The sequence below is a fragment of the Nerophis ophidion genome, linkage group LG24 (assembly GCF_033978795.1).
Source record: "Nerophis ophidion isolate RoL-2023_Sa linkage group LG24, RoL_Noph_v1.0, whole genome shotgun sequence".
Classification (NCBI taxonomy): Eukaryota; Metazoa; Chordata; class Actinopteri; order Syngnathiformes; family Syngnathidae; genus Nerophis; species Nerophis ophidion.
The window spans coordinates 17,294,026-17,300,025 of record NC_084634.1 but is presented as its reverse complement, the minus strand read 5'-3'; the positions used below and the strand labels follow the sequence as shown (position 1 = coordinate 17,300,025).

At 40.9% G+C, this 6,000-nt stretch overlaps 1 long non-coding RNA gene across 1 annotated transcript in view; it reads right to left on the bottom strand.

The window, feature by feature from the left end:
• Positions 1-2,150: 2,150 nt before the first annotated feature.
• The window catches only part of LOC133542363 (uncharacterized), an 84,441-nt gene continuing 80,591 nt past the window's right edge, over positions 2,151-6,000 (bottom strand). The window contains exon 4 of the long non-coding RNA XR_009804137.1: positions 2,151-2,219. This is a non-coding gene — a long non-coding RNA (uncharacterized LOC133542363). The remainder of the gene's footprint in view (positions 2,220-6,000) is intronic.

The window sequence follows — 6,000 nt, the reverse complement described above, 5'->3', positions numbered from 1 at the left end:
TCCTTCGTTGTGACCGCCCTGGCGTCAATCGAAACCGACAGTTAACTTGACGCATGTGTCGAGCACATCCGATTTCTCCTCCTTCCCTCTCTGCACAGGCTGGTACTTTATGACACCAGTAATAACATATTTGTGTAAGGAAGCGCAGGGTGCATTTATTGTTTATGTTCTTCGAGCAGAACTAACTGTTTCCAAGATGTCTGTATTCTGCCATAAGGAGGGACAATATTCCCTTTACAACAGGTACCATAATCAGCTCACTATTAAATGTTAGATCAAAAAAAACATTAACACACCAAAGTAACGAAAAGTGGTACCGTCGAGCACCGGTATCCATTCCCAGGTACCGTATCGGTTCAAAGGTGACTGTGCCATACCTTAATTTACACATTACTTTTACTAGTTACGAGTAATATAACTACATTTCATGTATTTTTCGGATTATAAATCGCTCCGGAGTATACGTCGCACCGGCCGAAAATGCGTAATAAAGAAGGAAAAAAACATGTATACGTCGTACTGGAGTATAAGTCACATTTTTGGGGGAAATTTATTTGATAAAATCCAACACCAAGAATAAATATTTGAAAGGCAACTTAAAATAAATAAAGAATAGTGAACAACAGACTGAATAAGTGTGTGTTATATGACTCATAAATAACCAACTGAGAAGGTGCCTGGTATGTTAACGTAACATATTATGGTAAGAGTCATTCAAATAACTATAACATATAGAACATGCTATACGTTTACGTAACAATCTGTCACTCTTAAATCGATAAATCCGATGAAATCTTCTTCCTTGATATCGCTTCTAAACAACTCTGCCAACTCCAAAGGTATGCGCCGCTTCCTCTTGTCGTTTTCTGCTGCATATTTCACTACGTCCACCTTGTAATCTGCAGTACTTGATTTCCTTTTTGGTCTAATTTTTGTTCCGCCCTTCTCAGTTTTTATAAATTACCGCCAACGATGAAATGATCCATTTTAGAAGCTATGGCAGTAGCATAAAGCATATAGCAGTTAGCATTCCATGACCCACAATGCACTTCTGCCATGACCCTCCCCCGCCGAATTCTTATTGGTTGACGTGTGTGTGACGATTGCTGACATTTTCTTCGTCTCTTCCGCGAAAGAGATAAATAATATTATTTGGTATTTTACGATAATGCGTTAATAATTTCACAAATAAGTGGCTCCGGAGTATATGTCGCACCCTCGGCCAAACTATGAAAAAAACTGTGACTTATAGTCCGAAAAATATGCTAGTTAATTAATTAATTACTCAATGTAACATGGCACACTACATTTGATGTGGTTTTATGTCAACAACAAGACGGCGTCTTAAGTGCAGGAAATATATTTTGAACGGGATGTCAAAGGGTAAGACTGTCCGCACTGAGATTGGTAGGTCGTGAGTTCAAACCCCGGCCGAGTCATACCAAATACTATAAAAATGTGACCCATTACCTCCCTGCTTGGCACTCAACATCAAGGGTAGAAATTGGGGGTTAAATCACCGAAATGCTTCCAGAGCGCGGCCACCGCTGCTGCTCACTGCTCCCCTCACCTCAAAGCAGGTGGAACAAGGGGATGGGTCAAATGCATTGAGTAATTTTACCACGCCTTGTGTGTGTGTGACTATCAGTGGTATTTAAAGGCCTACTGAAATTAGGTGTTCTTATTTAAACGGGGATAGCAGGTCCATTCTATGTGTCATACTTGATCATTTCGCGATATTGCCATATTTTTGCTGAAAGGATTTAGTAGAGAACATCCACGATAAAGTTCGCAACTTTTGGTGCCGATAAAAAAGCATTGCCTTTACCGGAAGTCGCAGACGATGATGTCACAAGTGTGGGGGCTGCTCACATATTCACATTGATTTTAATGGGAGCCTCCAACAAAAAGAGCTATTCGGACCGAGAAAATGACAATTTCCCCATTAATTTGAGCGAGGATGAAACATTTGTGTTTGAGGATATTGACAGCGACAAACTAGAAAAAAAAAAAAAAAGTGAAAAAAAAAGTTAAAAAAAAACGCGATTGCATTGGGACGGATTCAGATGTTTTTAGACACATTTACTAGGATAATTCCATGAAAACCATTATCTTTCTAATGTGTTGCTAGTGTTTTAGTGAGTTTAACAGTACCTGATAGTCGGAGGTGTGTCTCCACGGGTGTCTTGTTGCCAATGTTTCAGGGGAGTCGACGGCATCTATGGACGGCACAAGCTCAGCTGATCAGCGACTTTTTACCACAATTTTCTCACCGAAACCTGCTGGTTGACATTCCGTCGTGATTCATGTTCGCTTGACGGTGCTCTGATCCATAGTAAAGTTTCACCTCCAGGAATTTTAAACAAGGAATCACCGTGTGTTTGTGTGGCAAAGGGCTAAAGCTTCCCAACTCCATCTTTCTACTTTGACTTCTCCAATATTAATTAAACAAATTGCACAAGATTCAGCAACACAGATGTCCAAAATACTGTGTAAATATGCCGTTAAAGCAGACGACTTTTAGCTGTGTGTGTGCGCAGAGCTCATATTTTCTAAAAACCCGTGACGTCTTGCGTGGTGGGTAGTAGTGGGTTTCAGTAGGCCTTTAACTTCAACTTTATCAGACTGTGACACAACAGACAAAAACATATGCACATAATGGGAACATTGAACAAATCATTGAACAAACTTGCCATCCAAACAATACCCCGTTTGTTGACAAGAAGATATGACAGCCATTGAAGCACATTCAATCTCGTTATTAAGCAGAGGTACCACATTCCGGTGAAAAGGTTCAAAAGAGCTGGCTACGCAACTGGCCCCACATTTTTAAAAGATCCCACATAAACATCTCTGCAACTGCATCTGCTAGATCAGTTTTTTTAACCACTGTGCCCCGGCACAGTGTGCCGTGAGATATTGTTTGGTGTGCCGTGTGAAATTATGCAACTTCACCTAATTGGTCTAAAAAATATTTGCAAATCAATTATTATAATCTGCAAATAATGTGCAGTTGTCTAGAGTCTGTGCTATGTAGAGTTCAGCAGGGTAACCTTGTAAAACTCAATAAGTTGGTGGTAGCAGGTTATTTCAATGCTTTGTATAAGTCGGAACGCGTCCAAGATGGTTTGTCGTGATCCCAATATGCAGAGCACAGCGGGAGACGGCGTGCAGGTAAAAAGTATGCAACACTTATACCAAAAATGAACAAAACGGAAATGAAAAGGCAATGAAACATAGGGGTGGGTATGCAATACGAAAGTAAAACTGAACTGGCTACAAAGTAAAGAAAAAGAGAATGCTGGACGACAGCAAAGACTTACAGCATGTGGAGTCCACAGTATGTGGTGTCCACAAAGTACATCCGTACATGACATGGCAATCAACAAAGTCCCCACAAAGAAGGAAAGTGTCCGCACAACTTAAATAGTCTTGTTTACGTATAAAAAGCAGGTGAGGCAATAGCACTCAAGGAAGGCGAGAAGCTGCAACACCATCAAAACAGGAAAAGTCACCAAAATAACAGCGTAAGACAAGAACTATAACACTACACACAGGAAAACAACAACAAACTCAAAATAAATCACAACTACATGGTGGCGTTTCATTTTTTAATGTTTTGTGCTGGTGGTGTGCCTCCGTGTTTTCTTTAAAGGCTTAGTTGGCCACATGCGTGGACAGCACCTTCTAGCTCTTATTTCCAAAATTGTGTACGCTACTGAATTGAGGTCTTATGTGCTTATGTGGACACTTATACTGCCATCTGGCGGTGTCAGAAGAGTATAACATACAATGGAATTTGGACCCAAAAAAAGTGTAAAAATAAGAATTATCATGTCACTAAACAGGCCCTGTGATGAGGTGGCGACTTATCCAGGGTGTATACTGCCTTCCGCCAGAATGCAGCTGAGATAGGCTCCAGCACCCCCCACCACCCCAAAAAAAGGGACAAACGGTAGAAAATGGATGGATGGATGTCACTAAACATGAAGTACATGTTTGGTTACTTATGGACTAAGTACATCATATCAAAAGGTGATTATTGGTTTTTATTCTAATTAGGGTCTAATAAGCACAAATCAATCCAATCCAATCCACTTTATTTGTATAGCACATTTAAACAACATAAATGTTTCCAAAGTGCTGAATAACAATATTAAAAACAATATTCAAATATCCTTAGCTCCACCAATGACTAAAAAAATATATATAAAAATAATAAATACATAAATATGATTAAAAACGATTTTAAAGGGTAAAACCAATTAAAACAATAAATAGAAATCAAAATGAAAAACAACAAAAAAAAAAACACAGAGGACCACACAACTCACGTAGTGTTAAAAGCCAAAGAATAGAAGTGGGTCTTAAGACGAGACTTAAAACACTGTGGGAGCAGTTTCAACATGGAGGGCAGAGTAATTTTTTTTTTCTTTGCAAATAGCAAAGAGAAATAAAAAAAAAGAAGCATGAAAACAAACAGGTTGGGCCTTAAGAGGATTATTAAATAAATGTGCATTGGCTCAAAAAAAAAGTTGAAAAACACTGTGCTGGATATATATATATATTTTTTTTTTTACAAAGTAATGTAAATAATTACCTAGTAATTAATTACATTTACTAAAGAGTAATTTCATCAGTATTTAAATTATATTTTGTTAAAGTAACAAGTAACTATGATAAGTTTCTTTTTACAAGTGGATTTTTAGTACACTGGTCATCGCTCGCTTCGACCACATGTGACTCCTCCCCTTCCTGTTCGCCAGCTGCTGCGAACAACCGCCCGACTCCAGCCTGGTCAAGACAGCGTACAGTACGAGTCCTTGTCGGGGGGGCGGGCGGGGTTTGGGGTTGGGAGTGAGTCACCGTGGCCTGCAGGTGTCGAGACCATCCACCAAAGGTCAGCTCCCTCCGCACTCCGTCGTGTCCTCCCGTTGCCCCCGACGACGGCTCAGCGCCAAGAGGTCAAAACAAGCGGTTTGTGCGCGTGTGCCCTTTGCAATTTCCCGGCCCCCGCATTCTGTCTTGCTAACATTTGGCGACCAAAAAAAAAAAAAAAGAAAAACAGACGCAATTAAGCATTGCGTCACCCCCACGGGGAGGAAACATATTTATTCTGTCTGCCGTTGCTCTCACTCTGCGCTTCTTTTTCAACAAATACCTCCTGCTGAGCCTTTTAGGGGCAGGACAAATACAAGCCTATTTATCTGATGGCTGTGTGAGGGAGAATCAACAAGGCAAGACAGCCAGCGTTCCCATGGCAACACCGCCACCACCATGCAGTGACATTTAAATCAAGGCTGCTCTTTGCCTCGACTGCGTGCCGCCGAGTCGCTCCGCAGTCCATAATAAGCCTGGCACTCATTTGTCGGCGACATAAAGCTTGTCAAGAACGCGCCGCGCACTCGTTGCTTTTTCCTCGCCGCTGTTTGACTCCCGCGGTGAATTCAAGACGCTCCGCCGAGGTTTGACTTTTTAAAACCACACCGGCAAGACAAATTGATGGAACATGTGTAGGATTGAACACGTTCATTTGTTATGACACCGACACGTTCTCACCTTAGGAGCCGGATTGCTTCTACGGACAAATCCGGCACCGATCAAACACCTGGTTTGCACCATAAATTGATTAAAGGCCTACTGACATTAGATTTTCTTATTTAAACTGGGATAGCAGGTCCATTTTATGTGTCACACTTGATCATTTCGCGATACTGCCATATTTTTGCTGAAAGGATTTAGTAGAGAACATCCACGATAAAGTTCGCAACTTTTGGTAGCTAATAGAAAAGCCCTGCCTGCACCGGAAGTATGTGCGCGTGACGTCACTAGTTTTGCAGGGCTCCACACATATTCACATTGTTTGTAACGGGAGCCACCAGCAGTAAGAGCAATTCGGACCGAGAAAGCGACAATTTCCCTATTAATTTGAGCGAGGATGAAAGATTTGTGAATTAGGATATTGATAGTGAAGGACTAGAAAAAAAGAAAAAAAAGCGA